The sequence below is a fragment of the Schistocerca piceifrons genome, chromosome 7 (genome assembly GCF_021461385.2).
Source record: "Schistocerca piceifrons isolate TAMUIC-IGC-003096 chromosome 7, iqSchPice1.1, whole genome shotgun sequence".
Classification (NCBI taxonomy): domain Eukaryota; kingdom Metazoa; phylum Arthropoda; class Insecta; order Orthoptera; family Acrididae; genus Schistocerca; species Schistocerca piceifrons.
The window spans coordinates 432,952,421-432,971,529 of record NC_060144.1 but is presented as its reverse complement, the minus strand read 5'-3'; the positions used below and the strand labels follow the sequence as shown (position 1 = coordinate 432,971,529).

Below are 19,109 nucleotides of genomic sequence, written 5' to 3'. Positions count from 1 at the left end.
CCACCAAACTCCCCAGACATGAACACTGTTGAGTATATATGGGATGCCTTGCAACGCGCTATTCAGAAGATATCAGTTTTTTTCGGCTCTTCAGTGTAGAGCTCAATAATAGATCGAGAACACACAATGCAGCAGCGAGTGTGTTGGAGAGCATCTGAGTCGTTTAAAACAGTAGTACCTGAAGCTCAAAACTGCGACAGAATCTGTTTCTGGACTTGACACGTCACCACTTCACAGTCACATGTCTTACACGTGATAACATTGGCTGTTGCTGACGTCGTTGTATTCTTCAGGCTGCAGACTGGTTTGATGCAGTAGATGACAAGGTACGCCTGGGGAAACATCTCACCGTTTATGGAATATCTTTGGCCGTTTAAATTCGCAGCAGATACCGCCACACGAGGAAATGCACTGCACTAACCGATATACGGCGGCCTGTAAAGGCACGAGGCGCTCTCTGGTGTGCACGGAGAAGGAATACGGGAACGGCGGCCGCCCCGAGGAGCCGGGATCGCTGACACAGCACTTAAGGACGGCGCCCCGGCGGCGATGCCCTATAAATAAACATGGCGCCTTCCGTGAGGTCGCAAAGAGAAGGGACGCAAGTTCCCAAAAGATGGAGGCAGTTCCACAGTATTCGGCAATACACCTTTTCGATTTCAACTCTCGCATCTAAACCTCTCTCATATGCGATTATATGTACTTTGTTGAATTGTGCGCTACCAAAACTATGTACAGTTCGGTATGCTTGGTAGACTACATAAATAACACAGCACCGGTAGTACTGGAAGGGAAAGAAAAGTAAATGAATATGTGAGAGAGAAAACAGGAGCTGACGACTTCTCTCTGTTTTTTTTTTTTTTTTTGTTTATTTGTTTCTTTTGCACATAATTAGAAACGCGCATCCTTCAGTGTTAGACAATTGTATTCTATATACTTACTAAATATAAATTACATTTAGTAAGTAATAAAAATTAGTTGAGTAAGATGTCCGCTCTTATGTAACTAAAGCAATTACTTTCGATGCAACTACAGTTAAAATGCACAAACACAAAAAAATCTATACAAGTATTGTTATTTTGTGCTTAATAGAACGCTCTTCATCCTGAACAAAGATGAGTTCTCTGTTATTACTGATAAGTGCGAAAGTTGTTTATGAATAACAGAAACATGTTTTATATAAGCGCGCCAAAATATTGAAGTGGTGGTTGATATGTATTTGTTTTGTGTTTTTTTAACGTTTTTGAGAAAATTGCGTATTCAGAGCTATATAATAAATGGCTCTGAGCACTATGGGACTTAACTTCTGAGGTCATCAGTCCCCTAGAACTTAGAACTATTTAAACCTAACTAACCTAAGGACATCACACACATCCATGCCCGAGGCAGGATTCGAACCTGCGACCGTAGTAGTCGCGCGGTTCCAGACTGTAGCGCCTGAACCGCTCGGCCACCTCGGCCAGCTATATAATAAATCTGTATATTTTTTGTTTATATTTTTATTGCAACACCCCTCTGGTTCGGATAAAATCAGAATTAAACATTAATTTTGCTATAAATACTGTATCTGCAAGTAATAGACAGAAGGATAACTATGTAGAAGAGAACTTTTGACCGTTCGGTCCTAGGCCCCTTGCCATGGTTCGCGCGGCTCCCCCCTCCCCCTCCCCCCGTCGGAGGTTAGAGTCCTCCCTCGGGCATGGGTGTTTGTGTTGTCCTTAGCGTAAGTTAGATTAAGTAGTGTGTAAGCCTAGGGACCGATGACCTCAGCAGTTTGGTCCCATAGAGACTTACCACCACCAACAACAGCTCTTTTCCGTAGGTTGCACGACCCTTTATAGATCCTCACACAGTTTCTAGATGGTTCAGTGCTTCCGGTTTATAGACTAGAAAAACTACCGTAAAGAGTTACCGTAGTGTAAACTCACATATGATAGTCTATGGTAGCATGCGGTAGTTTATTACACACATAACGAAAACGTAGTAAGTGATATTTAACTACTTTGTGAGGGTTTCAGAGAGAAGAAGTTTCGAGAAGGCTTGTAACTATGTGTAAAGTCTGTTGAAAGTCGATAGGTGCTCTGAAATACTGAAGATGAGTATAGTCTGGGTAATTTGCGTGCACCGATTTACCCTGCCTCAAGACATATGCACAGTTCCTAACTTCGATATTTAACTTAAGATTATACCTCTTTATGAGTAGCTTATGAGAGCATTTTAAATTCTAGAATTCGTTCAATAGACATATGAAATACTGAAAATCAAATTTTTGTTGCCACTGGAAGCCATTAGATAGGCAAACTGCAACTTTTCTTTCGTGTTAGCCGTTTAGCGATACAGATTTTTTTCCACTCATCTTTCTTCATCGTTTTCTTCTTTTTTTTCGATTTCGAAGCAACTGGACCTTCATCTTCTGGCACTAATAGCACTTCAATAAATGTTATATGCCACTTCCAGTTTGTCACATCAACCACAATGCAAAAGAGCCACAAGATTAAGAAGCAGTTGCTTCGAAATCAATAGTAAATATATAAAACATATACGCAGCTGACCGGAGAAAAATTATAAGAGAATAGCATTTATTAATAAAATAAACTATTAGGTCTACAACTTTGCTCCCACCCATTTTTCTCCAAGTTCAAGGCTTTATTCTAAAAAACTTACAAATTATTTACTTTCCCACATCTATAGGGCAGCTTACGAATCCCACGGCGAAGAACTGGGCGTATTTTTAGATCCATGAACTGATTCTATTTTGCACTTGTTCATATGACTGTAAGTGCTGGTCAGCCAGGCCGTGTGTCATTGATCGAAAAAGGTGTTAATCAGAGGGAGCAATGTCTGGAGAATACGGCGGGTGGGGTAGAATTTTCCATTTCAACGTTCCCAAATATGTTTTGACAGGTTTTGCGACTTAGTGTTCAGCTCTGCGACGCTGCAAAATCACTTTCCAAGTCGATCTCTGTTCTTTGGTCGTTGGTCTTTCAGTGCTCGGCTCAAACGCATCAACTGCTTTCGGTAACGATCTCCTAGAATTGTTTCCGTCGCTTTCGGTAGCTTCGAAAACCTTCTCTCTTCCACCGCCTTCTCGGTCTTAGACATCAAAATCACCGTTCTTGAAGCGTTGAAACCATTCTATACAAATTCTTCCAGTGATAGGAGCCTCACAATAAGTCACATCCATAATTTTATGATCCTCAGGCACAGTTTTCATCATGTTAAAATGGAACATTAAAACCTCCAGCAAACGAGGAGAATTTGGCTCCTAAGGTGACACATTCAACCTAAAATAACTGTACACAATCACAAATCGAATAACATTTTGATGGCGTTATATTTACAAATGCATAAGTTATTCTTTGACGCTTATGACCTACCACCTGCATCACCAACTGCCGCTACTGCCATCTATTGTTAAACGACGGAAGCAAAATTGTAGCCCTAATACTTTTTTCCTACGTCTCCACGAATCAATAAGAGAAAAGTGGAATGAGTTAACATCTATAATCGGCTGGACTGAACATGAAAGTAATGAGATAGCAATATGCACATATGAAGACGGCGCTAGTATCGCGTACAGAAGTTATAAAAGGTCAGTGCATTGGCGTAGCTATCATTTGTACTCAGGTGATTCATGTGAAAAGGTTTCCGATGCGATTATGACTGCACGACGGGAGTTAACAGGCTTTGATTTCGGAATGGCATTTGGAGCTAGGCATGGGACATTCCATTTAGGATATCGTTAAGGAATTCAATATTTCGACATACACAGGGTCAAGAGTGCGCCGAGAATACCACATTTTAGGCATTACCTTTCACCATGGACAACGCAGTGGCCGACAGCTTTCACTTAACAACGGAGATCAGCGGCGTATGCCTAGAACTGTCGGTGCTAATAGACAAGCAATACTGCGTGAAATAATCACAGAAATCAATGTGGGACGTGCGACGAACATAGCCGTTAGGACAGTGCGGCGAATTTTGCCGTAAATTGGATTAGGCAGCACATGATCGGCGCGAGTGGCTTTGCTAACGGAACGTCGCCTGCAGCGCCTCTCCTGGGCTCGTGACCACATAGGTTACACCCTAGACGGCTGGAATACCGTAGGATGGTCGGACGAGTCCCGATTTCTGTTGATAAGAGCTTGTGGTAGGGTTGGAATGTGCCAGCCGGCCGGAGTGGCCGTGAGGTTCTAGGCGCTTCAGTTTGAAACCGCGTGACCGCTACGGTCGCATGTTCGAATCCTGCCTCAGGCATGGATGTGTGTGGTGTCCTTAGGTTAGTTAGGTTTAAGTAGTTCAAAGTTCTGGGGGAATGATGACCTCAGATGTTAAGTCCCATAGTGCTCAGAGCCATTTGAACCATTTGGAGTGTGCCGCAGACCCCATGAAGCCATTGACCCAAGTTGTCAACAAGGCACTGTGGAAGCTAGTGGTGATTTCATAATGGTGTGTGCAGTGTTTACATGGAATGGACTTGGTTCTCTGTTCCAAATGAACCGATCATTGTCTAGAAATTCTTATGTTAGACTAGTTGCAGACCATTTGCAGCCACTTCATGTTCCCAAACAACGATGGAAATTTGTTGGATGATAATGCGCCATGTCGCCGGGCCACAACTGTTCGTGAGTGGTTTTAAGAACATTCTGGACAGTTCGAGCGCATGGTTTGGCCACCCAGATCGGCCGGCATGAATCCCATCGAACATTTGTGGGACATAATCAAGAACTCAATTCGTGCAACAAAGCCTGCACCGTCAACACTTTTGCAGTTATAGAGGCAGCATGGTTCAGTATTTCTGCAGGGGATTTCCAAGTATTTGCTTTGTCTGTGCCAGTTGGAGTTGCTGCACTACGCTGGGCAAAAGAACGTGTTAGGAGGAATCCCAAGAGTTTTGTCACCTCAGTGTGAAGTATAGCCGTTACGATAAGCACCCAATCATCATGGTTATTTACTGAATGTTGGACTAGAGATCTTTTATATTACTTTTGAATGCATTACGGGAACAGCAGTGATCAATGTCTTATAAATAATTACTATTAAAAGATCAAGACTGTTTTTAATAGTAATCTTTTTTTATGTTTTGTACTTACTGATATCATAGTATTCAATACAGCCATCAGGTCCTGCATTCAGACGCTGGTACTCATAATTAGGTAGCTAGCGCGGCTGAGGAGCGTAAACCATCCATTTTCGTTTGCCTGAGAAGCCGTCTCCGGCGCTCTTTGCTTAAACTCAGTCCGTCTCTTTGCGCACTCGAAAGCCGGGCGGTCTTACGATGAAAGGCGATGAAAGACGCCGACGCGAGGCGCAGAGAAAGCAGCTTGCCTTAATCATCGCCGCCTCAGCCCGGATGAGGACTCGGTGTTAAATACTCGCAACGACTCAAGGCGCCGGTCCTTCGCAGAGACGGCGGCAAAGGCTAAACTGTTCATTCCCATTCCTACAGGCGTTCGCGGCTTGAGATAATATTATTAAGGAAGTTTACAACCGCAAAACTGCTTATACTATTAGCTAATTTTTCTTCTTGAACTACGTCTTTAAAACTCCTATCTATTATATTTCGTTGCGTGCTGTTACTGTAGCATAGGCAGAACAAATGTCAGTTTTTACTCGTGAGAGTAAACAGTCCATAGAAAATCAAATGGCTCTGAGCACTATGGGACTTAACTTCTGAGGTTATCAGCCCCTAGAACTGAGAACTACTTAAACCTAACTAACCTAAGGACATCACACACATCCATGCCCGAGGCAGGATTCGAACCTGCGACCGTAAAGGTCGCGCGGTTCCAGACTGTAGCGCCTAGAACCGCTCGGCCACACCGGCCGGCCAGTCAATAGAATTCGTGTGGCTAGTAATCTGATCTTTTTGTAGAATATGCTATTCCTGGCATTGGTGTAAGAGGTTGGTAACAATTGACATGATTTAACGCATTGAAAACATGCCGTGCTTCACTGTATACGATTACTGAACGATTTCTTCACGTCTACAGTTTTCTTACCCTGAGTGTTGCATAATTTTCGGCACAATTAATGCACTGAAAGAGAAACTCTCTCTCCGTCAGATACCGATAGACGTCACAGGACGCGGACCGGAGGGTCATGTGGTGAGCACACAGCTGTCTCGGCCGTTGTCAGTTTTTGTGATGCAAGCCACTACTTCTCAGTCAAGTAACTGAGTGCACCCAGCTTGCCAACAGCGCTCAGCAGACCCGGAGAGTCACGCACCCAAGTGCTAGCCAAGCCCCACAACACTTTACTTCAGTGATCTGACGAGAACTGGTGTTACCACTCGTGCAAGGCCGTTGGCGCTGAAAGAGAAACGATTCCTCGATATTTATGTATGTTAGCGATAATATGAAGCGAATATTTCAGCACTAATCAGTACCTCCAAGTGAAAATGCATCGACATTAATTTTCCAAACGCACACGAGTATAAGTTTTACACTCCCTGCTCCTGGCCAGTTTTTGCCTCTCGAACTTTCTGTTCATAACGTAAATGGAGGACTGCATTTTTCTTAGCGGTTTGAACTTGCTTTTTGGAAACGCAACTGAGTTTTCTAGGCTTTGTCTTCCTCTACAGATTTTTATGTAATACCCTTCCTACCATTAGAAAATTATTCCTTAATAGAGTTTCCTGACAGACTAAAACTGTTTGCCGGATCGGGTTTTGAACCTGGGACCTTTGCCATTCGCTGACAAATGCTCTGCTTACTGAATTACCCAAGCACGACTAACAACCTGTTCTTACAGCTTTACGAGATGGAGTTCCGGCGGAAGTAAATCTGGCCGAAGGAGTTGTTAGTCGCCCTTGGATAGCTCAGTGGGTAGAGCATTAGTCCGCGAATGGCAATGTCCCGGGTTCGAATGCCAGTCCGGCACACAGTTTTTGTCTGCTAGAAAGGTCCATATCAGCGCACACTCTGCTCTTGAGTGAAAATTTTCATTCTTATTCCTTGATGGCTCAGAATGTGTCCTATCAACCTGTTATTTGAGTCAAATTGTGATAAAAAGCTTTCTCCTCCCAAATTCGTTTCCTCACCTCTTTATTACTTATTTTACCAGCACGTCTAACGTTCAACATTTTTGTAACACTACATTTCAAAAGCTTCTTTTATTTTCCTATCCATATTGTTTATAGTCCAAATTTCGATCGAAATTTTACCGTTGCATTATTCCGTGACTGTTGTCACTCCGAAATAAAATATTTTTTTTATAATCGTGCCTAAATTTGCTATGTTCCTAAATTATTTATGCTGGCTTTTTTATAGACACCATATAAATTTCATTAACTCCTCAGCGTTTATCATACAATCTAGTGAGATTACAAGAAAGTTTTCATTTGCTTACTTCTCAATATCTCCGTTTACACGGACCTTCTCGCTACATAAGGCACGAAATATTCGACATAATTCTATATTTCCAAGTAACTGAGGTTGCTGGTATAGAATGAACAGGTTATGGTGTATTTTATATTGCTTATCAGAAAGTAAATGGAAACCGCTCACAAGTACTGCAAAACTGTTTATAGAGATAAAATTATGCTGTTGCAATAGCTTGTATCGTCACTTACTAGTAATTACCTACTATTACTGCATGCAGTAAATTTTCCGATTTTAATTCCGACGCTTGCGAGTTACGTGGTCTCTTTCTAATCTATTATATCCGCCTTTTAGTAACAGGCTAATTGCACTGCACGTCGAAACCTGTAAGTATACTTTTAGGCTGTCTGTTATAAAATACAATATTTTTGTGTGTCAGTAAGCCAAAATTATACTTGTTGTATCTAGGATCAGTTTCTTTGTAGACTATGCTTGCAAATGGACTTAAGGCCAAAATTAGCCGATCGTGCAAGATATAACAAAGTGAATACTGTTGTTAAAGGGGGTAGGACGTCATATGGGCCGACTTGGAGCAGGAGAGGCACCACAGGACATTTTAATTTCCAATGTCTATACTTTTACAAATAAATTCATAAAACTTTAACAGAATGACCAAGAGAGATTTAGGGTTCATACCCATAGTAGTGGAAGCTCAAAAACGTAACAAAACACATTTTTTTACATGTGAAATTTCATCATTTTTCACTTACTACTGGCTGCATTTGTTGCTATAGGTACACTTTTCTTCCTAAGTAAGAGAGATTCTTCGATGACTTTTGCAGAGCATGCAAACCATAGCTACAGGTGTATGAAACTCTAGAAGTTATTTAATTTATGAAAAAATGAATGAACTGTTACATTTTAAACTTCATGTTTAGAAAAAAATTCAAGTTTTATAGTTAATTATCTCAATTTTTTCCACAGTTTTTTAATAGATTTGGAAAGTTCTAGAGTTTCATACACTTGTAACTACTGTTTGTACGCTATGAAAAATTCATCGAAGAATCTCTCTTACTTAGGAAGAAAAGTGTACCTATAGCAACAAATGCAACCAGTAATAAGTGAAAAAATGATGAAATTTCACAGGTAAAAAAAGTTATTTTGCTACGTTTTTGAACTTCCACTGCAATCAGTGTGAGTTCTCAATCCTTCCTGGTCATGGTGACAAAGTTTTATGAATTTATTTGTAAAAGTATAGACCGTAGAAATTAAAATGTCCTGTGGTGATTCTCCTGCTCCAAGTCGGCCCGTTTGGCGTCCTACCCCCTTAAGGTAAGGCCAGCTTTGGTGGCTGGTTTTCTCTATGTGTGTTGAGTCATTTACATACTTTCAATTATCAGCGATCTTTAACAGCCGAATGGGCTAGTGCCCATTTGGCCTACTATGGTAATTTCTGGTCAGTATTTAATTGAATTATCATCTCTTACAATGGATCTAGGGACACTTATCTACCGCCATATTTCTGGTCCTAAGGGCCCTGCGTATTCCAGATGCCTTGACGTTGGTTTTAAACGATCGATCTTTTCTAGCAGTCTCCTGGTCCTCTTTCTTATTTGTCTTTCGTATTTGTTTTTCTTATTGTTCACGAACTGTTGTCATATTAAGTTCAATGTGCACATCTACTGTGCGATCCCAGCATGGTACCTTGAGAATAATCCGGAAGGAACAGTTTTCAATTGTTTGTAGCATTCTTATATTAGTAAAGCTGGTCGTTCCTCATGTGGTACATTCTTACGACATTGTTTGTAGTATTGTCGTTTTGTGCAGTATGAAATTTGTGTGTACTCATTTCTGAACTTGCAAGAAACGGGTAAAGTTTATGAATTAGCCTTATTACCGTGTCTTTTTTGTTATTAATATTATCTTTGTATATTTACTATCGAGTATTATTCCGAGATATTGTACATGGTGTGCCCAATTAATGTTCATGTTATTACTTTATAATGTCTCTCTTACATTCGGTCTTTTTATTGTAAATAGGATGGATTAAGTTCCTTCATGTTAAATCTTATTCAATGTAAATCAGTGGTATGATATTTACTTGGAAACTGATGTGTCCCTGTGTGTACGAAGAAAAATTCTGCGTCTGAGAATTTAACAGAGTTGCGCTTAAAGCGGTAAGGGCACCGCAGCACGACACCCGGTACTAGTGGGCAGGGAGTGTTCACCGGGTTGCGAGCACGCAGGCGCAGCGCGGCTAGCGGGGCTATACGGCGCTGTCTCCCCTGCGGCAAGCTCTGCAATCGAGGCCGCCGAAGAGGTCAGCCGTCCCCAGAGTCCCCAACAGAATCTGGGTCACCGGGGCCTCGTCTGCAGGGACTGCTGGCCGGGGAACTGGGGGGACCGTGACGCACTTCTACCAGATCTGCTTCGTGTACTCCTTCCCGAGGGTATTCTTGAGCAAATGTTTGAATCGAAGCGAAACAAAACTACCTAGAAATTCTAGATTGGAGCATTTTACGAATTTTCGTAGCCGTGTGAAGAGTGGGGAATGGACAAATGGGGTAGGGAAGTGACTACCGTGAGGGCTAGTTAAAAAAAATAAATAAAAAAAGTTTAACTGCTTGACAGTAATTAGTATCATTAACGAAAACTCAATTACGAAATGGATTCGCAAATCGTGAATACGTATTGACGTCAGCTGTACATTTTATTGATGACACGTGAAAATTTTTGCCCGATCGTGACTCGAAACTGGATTCCCTGCTTATCGTAAGCGGTCGCCTTAACCATTTTAAATATCCGTGCACGCCCCCCGGACCGACCCAAATTTCGGTGTGTCATATTTTCCCTAACCTCTATGCTCGCACTTTGGGATCCCCCCGGCGGAGAGAAATTTTTTTTAATACCGCCATTCTAGCCTGTCAATATGGTTTTTTTTATATTTACAACAGCTGTGAATCGCCAAAACACTGTCTGTTCCTCCAGACAAGCGTGCTGTAATATACAGGCACTGTATAAACACAGACATTGTGAAAACCACTAGAAAACTTAACAGGGATTTGAGGGAAAATTCTTGTCCGAATTTTCATAGCCAAACGAATGGTGGGATATGGACAAATGAAGTATCAAACTGACCAGCATGAGGTCTACTTTTTAAAAAGGAAAAAAAGAGTTTAATTGTTTGAAATTAGTCACGGTAATTAAGAAGAACCATATCAGTGGTTTGAGAAGAAACTGAAATATTTTACGGCTAACAATGTAAATGAAGTGGCAAAAAGTTAGTCTCTCCAAGGCCTAGTGTTTCACGCATAGTAAGTTACATCTGTTTGGTACTAAACTGTCGAAAGCGCTTCCTTCGAATCAAACAATATATTCAGGTCATTTCGAGAACAGAAGACGCTTTGAGGTAAATGAAGTGTCAAAAGGTTTATCTCTTCGAAATGTAACTGCTTTATGCATAAAACGTTGCATTGGTGTAGTATTTACCTTTCAAAAAGGCTTCCTTCGAAAGAAGTACTAAATTCACGTCACTTCGAGAAGTTGCTAGGAGAATTTTTGGAAAAGGAACGGTCAAATGTTGTGTGAAATGATTTGTCTAAAAGTAAGAAATAAAATAGATAATAGGAAAAATTGACGCTCTTTTTTATGGTGCTGGAAGGCATGTACAGCAAATGAGGTGCCGACTGAGAATCTAAAGTTCAGTTTTTAACATCTGCTGTACATGTTAACAAGCATCATTGAAACGCACGTCAAATGTTTCTGTAGTTATGTTATTTCTTTCTTACCCATACCCTGTCACATGAGTAAGTTCCTACAGCGTGAAATCGATCCGGGATCGAGTCCCAGTTTTAATCTGACAGCAAGTTTCAAATGGGCGCACATTCCCTTGCAGAATAAAAATTCATTGTGATCATTTTATTTCAGTGAATTTATTTAAACCGACACTGCTTATTTTTTATGGGGGAAGAGGTTAAAGTAGGAAAATAAATTTCTAGAGAGGCCTTCAGAATAACTAATGGACTGAATCAAGCCTCCCACACCCTTTAAGATCTATGAGCAGAAAACTCTGATTCTGTGGTGTAGGAAGCTCATGGGCGTGGGGATTTCGGTAGGGAACAATGTATGTACACGCTTTTCTGTACTGAGGACCGCGTCATTGCTGCAACCTCCTGGAAGGAGACGAAGAGGAAGACCACGGAAAGTGTGGCTAATTGATATCCAAGAAGCGATGGAGAGAAGAGGAATTGAAGAGGATGAGGACGAATGGCGAGATCGAGGCATTTAGCCACTGAGATGCGGGATGCAGCGACAGTTGTAGGATCCCCGTAACAAGGATGGAAGGAATGGAAGCGTTTACAATCTGATATACAAATGCCCTTCATGTCTAGTATGGCAAGATGCAACTATACAAGAAAGTTGCACATGAAACAGCATGCATATGCTTAAGAAGTTGTTGGAAGAGTACGGATAGTGAGTTTCGAAAATTTATTTTGAGAAGACGGGATATCTTATTTAAGTGTATAAAGAGTTTAAGCACCTGTCACGTGTTGGTAGATGTGACAGAGATATCCGACAATGGATCACGCAGGGAAGGGCTGCTATCCAGAAATTAAACCCTGCACTTTGGTCTTGAAAGACGAGTTTAAAGGCTGAAATTCATTAATATAAATCCATCGTGGAACCAATGACAACCTAGAAATTGATCAGCTGAGAAGAGCCTTCAGAGTTTCTGACATTAAACACATAAGAAATGAGGAAACAAGAGAAAGGGCACAGACGCACTATATAGTATTACGAAAAAGTAGAAAAAAGGTAGCTAGGATGTTTTGGGCAAGTCAAAAGAATGGATGATGATGAATGGAGAAATCAAGACATTTGGCGACAGAGATGCGAGATGCAACGATAGCTGTAGGATCCCTGTAACAAGGAAGGAAGGAAGGGCAGCGGTTTCAGTTTTATACACCGATGACCTTCAGATCCAGTGCTGCAAGAAGCAACTACCCAAGAAAGTTGCACAAGAAACATGATAAAATAATTACCGTGCTACACTACTGGCCGTTAAAATTGCTACACCACGAAGATGACGTGCTACACACGCGAAATTTAACCTACAGCAAGAAGATGCTGTGATATGCAAATGATTAGCTTTTCAGAGCATTCACACAAGGTTGCCACCGGTGGCGACACTTACAACGTGATACACAAACAGCAGTTGACCGGCGCTGCCTGGTGAAACTTTGTTGTTATGCCTCGTGTAAGGAGGAGAAATGCGTACCACCATGTTTCCGACTTTGATAAAGGTCGGATTGTAGCCTATCGCGATTGCGGTTTATCGTATCGCGACACTGCTGCTCGCGTGGGCCGAGATCCAATTACTGTTAGCAGAATATGGAATCGGTGGGTTCAGGTGGGTAATACGGAATGCCGTGCTGGATCCCAACGGCCTCGTATCACTAGCAGTCGAGATGACAGGCATCATATCCGCATGGCTGTAGCGGATCGTGCAGCCACGTCTCGATCCCTGAGTCAACAGATGGGGACGTTTGAAAGACAACAACCATCCGTACGAACACTTCGACGACGTTTGCAGCAGCATGGACTATCAGCTCTGAGACGATGGCTGCGGTTACCCTTGACGCTGCATCACAGACAGGAGCGCCTGCGATGGAGTACTCAACGACGAACCTGGGTGCACGAATGGCAAAACGTCATTTTTTCGGATGAATCCAGGCTCTCTCTACAGCATTATGATGGTCGCATCCGTATTTGGCGACATCGCGGTGAACGCACATTGTATGCGTGTATTCGTCATCGCCATACTGGCGTATCACCCGGCGCGATGGTATGGGGTGCCATTGGTTACACGTCTCGGTCACCTCTTGTTCGCATAGACGGCACTTTGAACAGTGGACACTACATTTCAGATGTGTTGCGACCCGTGGCTCTACCCTTCATTCGATCCCCCCAAAACCCTACATTTCAGCAGGATAATGCACGACCGCATGTTGAAGGTACTGTACGGGCCTTTCTGGATACAGAAAATGCTCGACTGCTGCCCTGGCCAGTACATTCTCCAGATCTCTCACCAATTGAAAACGTCTGGTCAATGGTGACCGAGTAACTGTCTCGTCATAATACGCCAGCCACTACTCTTGATGAACTGTGGTAATGTGTTGAAGCCGCATGGGCAGCTGTACCTGTACACGCCATCCAAGTTCTGTTTGACTCAATGCCCAGGCGTATCAGGGCCGTTATTACGGCCAGAGGCGGTTGTTCTGGGTACTGATTTCTCAGGATGTATGCACCCAAATTGCGTGAAAATGTAATCAAATGGCAGTTCTAGTATAATATATTTGCCCAATGAATACTCGTTTATCATCTGCATTTCTTCTTGATGTAGCAATTTTAATGGCCAGTAGTGTAATTCTATATAATGAACTTTTTACGTGTAACCAACACTGCCTGAGGTGTTTTATTCGAAAGTGAAAGCAATACAGTTTGTATCATAGTCCCCGTCTAACTACTCCCCTTACCTCTTTTTCCCCCTCCCCTCCCCCCCTCCCCATTCCCCGCAGCCACCCACCCCACGCAGTTTAGTGCAATGTACTGTTAGTGATCACCTACTGTTAGCTACGCTGCGTACACGTATTAGAGTCTAAACACGGTGGAATAACAACTTGAGCGTTTCGTTCCGCCGCAATGTGTTTGACGGTTTCTGCCCGCCAGAAGCCATACGCGGACCTGCAGCCACGCCCGGTATGAAGCGCGGCTATTATGAAGGCGGACGCGGGAGAGCGGCTATCTTTAGCGCCTCTGCGAGCCCGGCCGTCTCAGACACCCGATAGCGCCAGCACCGCGGCTCTGACCACGACCACGTCCTCCATGCCACCGTGGTGGCCAAAGTGCGAACAGCTGACCAAAGAGGCTCTCTCATTAGACTGCATGATGCGCATACGGAAAATACTAGGAAAGATTAGGCTGCATCAAATTTCCCTCACACCTTTCGCGAACAGAACAGAAAAGGAACGGACGAATAGTGTGACGATAAATCTTGCACCTCCTCTATATAGTAGCTTTTGGTGCAGATAGTATGTTTTTTTTTTTTAATAATTTATTGGCTTTCGGGGCGTGTCCATACAGCCATCTCATTAGTGGAATGTCAGTTACGACGATGCGAATGTCAGGACAACACGATACCCAGTCCCACAGCGGAGAAAATCTCCGACCAGACCAGGAACCAAACACTGGCCCTTTCGGTTAGCAATCCTCCGGACTAATCGCACAGCTACAGAGATGGACTGGATATTATGTTTCGGTAGATAAATATAGGCTGTTGGAAAGGCAATGATTTGAATAAGGTCCCATGTCCTGGTGACGTGCGTCCGTCGTGCTACAGGAACAAACATGTAAACACCAAGCGTGAATACTGCAAGTTCGTTGTTTACTTTAACGCTGGGTGTTATTATCTCATCAGTATGTTACAAAAGTTATATTTACTAGTGTTACAGATAACTGTTATCGCCCCTTAGAGCAGCTGACACAGCGCACTAGAAGATAATTTTAACTTGTTTCTTCACGTATCTCAGAAACTGTACGTCTCTGAACACTGTTTTCCTTATACCGGGCCCGCCATGGTGGCCGAGCGGTTCTAGGCACTACAGTCTGGAACCGCGCGACCGCTACGGTCGCAGGTTCGAGTCCTGCCTCGGGCATGGATGTGTGTGATGTCCTAAGGTTAGTTAGGTTTAAGTAGTTCTAAGTTCTAGGAGACTGATGACCTCAGAAGTTAAGTCCCATTTGAACTTTATACCGGAAGTGCTTAACCAGCAAGGTATGCAAGAGCGCTACTTCTGCAAGGTATGCAGGGGAACTACTCCAGTAAGATATGCAAGAGGGCTCGTCTAGCAAGGTATGCCTTACGCTATTCTAACAAGATGTGCGAGCGTGGTAGCCTTGCAAGGTATGTGGGAGGACTAGTCCAGCAAGGTCTGCAAGAATACTAGTCTAGCAAAGTATGCAGGATGGATAATCTAGCAAGATATACAAGAGTGATAGTCTTACAACGTACGCAGGAGAAACATTCTAGCAAGTATGCAAGAGTTTAGCAAAATATGCAGGAGAACTGTTCTAGAACCGTATGCAAGAGTACTAATCAATAAAGTATGTGGGTGTGCAAGTCCAACAAGGTATATGTGAGTACTGTTTCACATAGGGAGCCAGGAATGCTAGTCAGCTGGGCATTTAGATGTCCTAATCCGGCAAGATGGAATGAACTCCAAGTCAGTAATGCTAACTCCAGCAAGGTATACAGTAGACCAGTGAAACGAAGGAGAGGCACTGGTAAACTGAAGCAGTGGAGGTCGTATGTGAGCCGTATAGGCTAGCTTAGGGGGTAAGAGCATGGCAACGCTTCAGGTTCGAACATCCGTCCAGTAGGCAGCTTTACTCTGTCTGGAAGTTGCAAAACAGCGCAGACTCCGCCGCATAGTAAATGTTTATTGTGATTTTATCCACGCAGGGTGCTCTATACGCTATAGGAATATTCAAGGCAGAATTTCAAATACTGTGCATACGTAGATACAGTTATCGCTGAGATATCAGATAACATTCTCGTCGTTTCTATGAGTTCAATCTCTGTCAGGGCATACAGCGTCTGAGTGCGGGAGATCACAAATTTCCAACGTACGTTTCATCATTTCTGTAATCTTTATTGTCTAATAACGGTATGATAATCAAATTGTATGGGATAGTGTTTGTAGACCAACTGTACTTTTATAATTTCTTTGATCTTATATTTTTATTTACTACTGTACAATTCGGACATTTATGCCCTTTATCTTTCCTGTTTAGACAAGCAGCAAAGAAATGTCAAATGTGATCCACAATATCATCACAGTGTGTGTTACATACAGTCAAATTTAACTTATTACTGATCATCAATTTCATGTGCACAGTTTCATCGCGACGATATTGCATCCTAATTTTCAGATATTGGGTGTAATGCTTTTTAACGTTTGCCACATCTTTGCCTCCTTGAGCTGGTGTTTAGTCTTTTAGAAACTGTACTTTTCTTCCTGTGTTCTTCGTTACTAGGCAATGTACGTCACTGCCCCACATTACTTATCTTGCAGACTGGTAGCGGTGTGGATATTAAGTAGCGAACTAAATATATTTTTTCATTCATACATAAGAGGCTGAAGATTTCTAGATACTTTTATGATCAAATTATTATCAGTTATACCCTTTAGGGCATTTATATTAAATGATTATAATGTTAGTGGTACAACGGAAACTATGTTGATATTATCGTAGACATCATGAAACGCTCACCGCTTAACAATAGTACTATGCACATGAAGGATGACAGGTTATGATCTTCTCGTGGCTCTTCATCCTTTATCACTTGTCTTGGACATAACAAAATCTAATTTTTGTTTGTAAAACAACTTAGCTGATGGGTAACAAATTTAAGATGCCCTTTCTTGCGTCAAAATTCGTCGCAGGGAATACAAAGTTGTAGCACTAGAGTGGTAGATTATATTGCTTCTAACAGCATAGTGTGCTATGGCTATTTTACAGTATGACACTGGTGTTACTGGTACAAGTGATATAAGAAATGCTCTTGAGGTACTGTGCAGCGGTGGTAACACGGTTCCCGTCAGATCCCAAGTCAAGAGCTATCGGGCTTGGCTAGTACTTCGATCGGCCACCGTCGAGATCTGTTTGGAAGCTCTAGTGAGGCCAATCGAGGAGCTACTTGATTGAGAAGTAGCAGATCCGGTCACGAAAGCTGATAACGGCCGGGAGAGCCGACCAGCTGCCACTCCGTATCCGCATCCAGTGACGCTTATCGTCTGAGGATGACACGGCGGTCGGTCGGTACCGTTGGGACCTGCGAGGCCTATTCGGACGGAGAGAGCTCTTGAGGTACAGCTAATCATTCGCTAATCCTCGTTGCAGGCACTTTAACGTACTACTTCCGACGGTGTTTGTATTCGACCTTAATGCTAGAGCCTACCTAGCACTCCGAAGTTGCACACCCACTGATTCTCGCCTTCGTCTTCCGAATTCCACTCGCACTAAGAGACATCACTGTACTCCATTATATTATAATCTTCGGCTGCATTTTGTCCATAAAATTTAGGTTACATCAACTGGATTTCGTGGTTAAATGGCTTCGTCCCTATCTAGTTCAGGCACGATTTGGCATTACCACATATCTTGTTTTCACATTATGTCACTTTGCAGGTGATAAATCATCAAACTTGCGCTCATTCTGGTGCCCGAAGGATTGCTTTCGTGGTACTTACTTCAAACTGGGGAATCAGATGACTAGTAACTAAACGGCGAACCAAAACAACTTAACTTCTATCAGTGGACTTGCCATCGGTCAGCTTCACATAAATCATGACCAGACGTCTATGTTATTGTCTCAAGTTAGTTTGCTCTTCCGTCAGGCACGTTGTCACAAGGAGATAGGAGTTGTGTATGTTAGTCTGGCGCTGGGCCGCACAGCTGCGTGGTTTGTTGTTACTCCTCTGCGATGGAACACGTTATCCTCAACGTGCAGAGCGAGGCTGGACATTTTGCGCAGAACTCGTCGCCGCGGGGAGGAAGTCGGTTAGCGGTGGCTGTTAGGAGCGAGGTCTTCTGGTTAGGCGGCGGCGCGAAGACACCTGTTACTCACCAGAGCAGCGGCGGTGCCGGGGCGGACGAACAAGCGAGTGGCGGCCGACGCAGCGTCTTGGGGCGCACTGCTCAACACCGGAGAAGGCCCGGGCGGACCCGGCAGGCCGCTCCAAAAATGGGCGCGCCGCCCTCAAAAGAGGGGCGGAGAGGGGGAGGGGCGGCTCGGCCGGCGCCGACGCGACTCCGACGTCGACGGGCGACGCCGATTTGGAAGAGGCTTTAATTTCGCGGCGCCTCCCCCACTCCAGAGCCGTGGCGGCCCCACTTCTCTCCTCCACGAAACCAAAATGTCTCCACCCTTTCTCCCTCGATCTCCTCCCATCATCCCCACCTCAGTCTCAGACGCCCACGCACCTGCCATTCCCACACGTTGGTCGCCTGCGTAAGGTGTAACTTATAAACACACTCCTACACACCACTGACTTCACTTTCCAACCCTACCAGAGAGGACAGTACCAGACAAACAGTACCTCACCAGCAATTTTGTAAGGGCCCGGAGTGCTTCACTTCAAGGGCCATATGGCTTCTGGTATCTAAGTATCCTGTAATTTGATAATGTTTTCATTTCTCACTGTCTCTTGGTCTTGACAGATCGATTACATTTTTCTGCGGGCCTCAGTCTTCTGACCTTTGATGTGGCCAGGCATGATTTCCAGTTCTGAGCCAATTTCTTCACCTCACAGTACCACTTACACCCCATGTCTTCAATTATTTGCTGTGTATGTTGCAATCTGTCTTCCCCGTCCGCTCCGATAGCTGAGTGGTCAGTGTGACGAATTGCCGTCCTACGGGCCCGGGTGCGATGCCCGGCTGGGTCGGGGATTCGCGAAGGTCGCCCAATGTGGCGTCGAATATAATAAGACCTGCACCAAGGCGGCCGGACCTGCCCCGCAAGAGGCCTCCCAGCTAATGACGCCATAGGCTCTTTTCCATTTTTTCTGTCTTCCCCAACAATTTTGCATTACAAAAGAAGTTATTCCTTGATATCTTAACACATCTACCGACCTGTCCCTTCTTCTCGTTCCCCACACATTTTCTTCCTCGCCAGTTCTGTAAAGAAACTCCCGATTTCTTACGAATTCTTTTAACTTTCAC

General features: G+C 43.5%; 1 protein-coding gene across 2 annotated transcripts in view; it reads right to left on the bottom strand.

Annotated features, from left to right (window-relative positions):
• Window positions 1-18,161, bottom strand: part of LOC124709146 (tropomyosin-1) — a 100,672-nt gene extending 82,511 nt beyond the window's left edge. For both annotated transcript variants that reach the window (XR_007005392.1, XM_047240818.1), the window contains exon 1: window positions 18,013-18,161. The gene's annotated coding sequence lies outside the window, so the exon portion shown is untranslated. The remainder of the gene's footprint in view (window positions 1-18,012) is intronic.
• Between the last annotated feature and the right edge of the window lie 948 nt (window positions 18,162-19,109).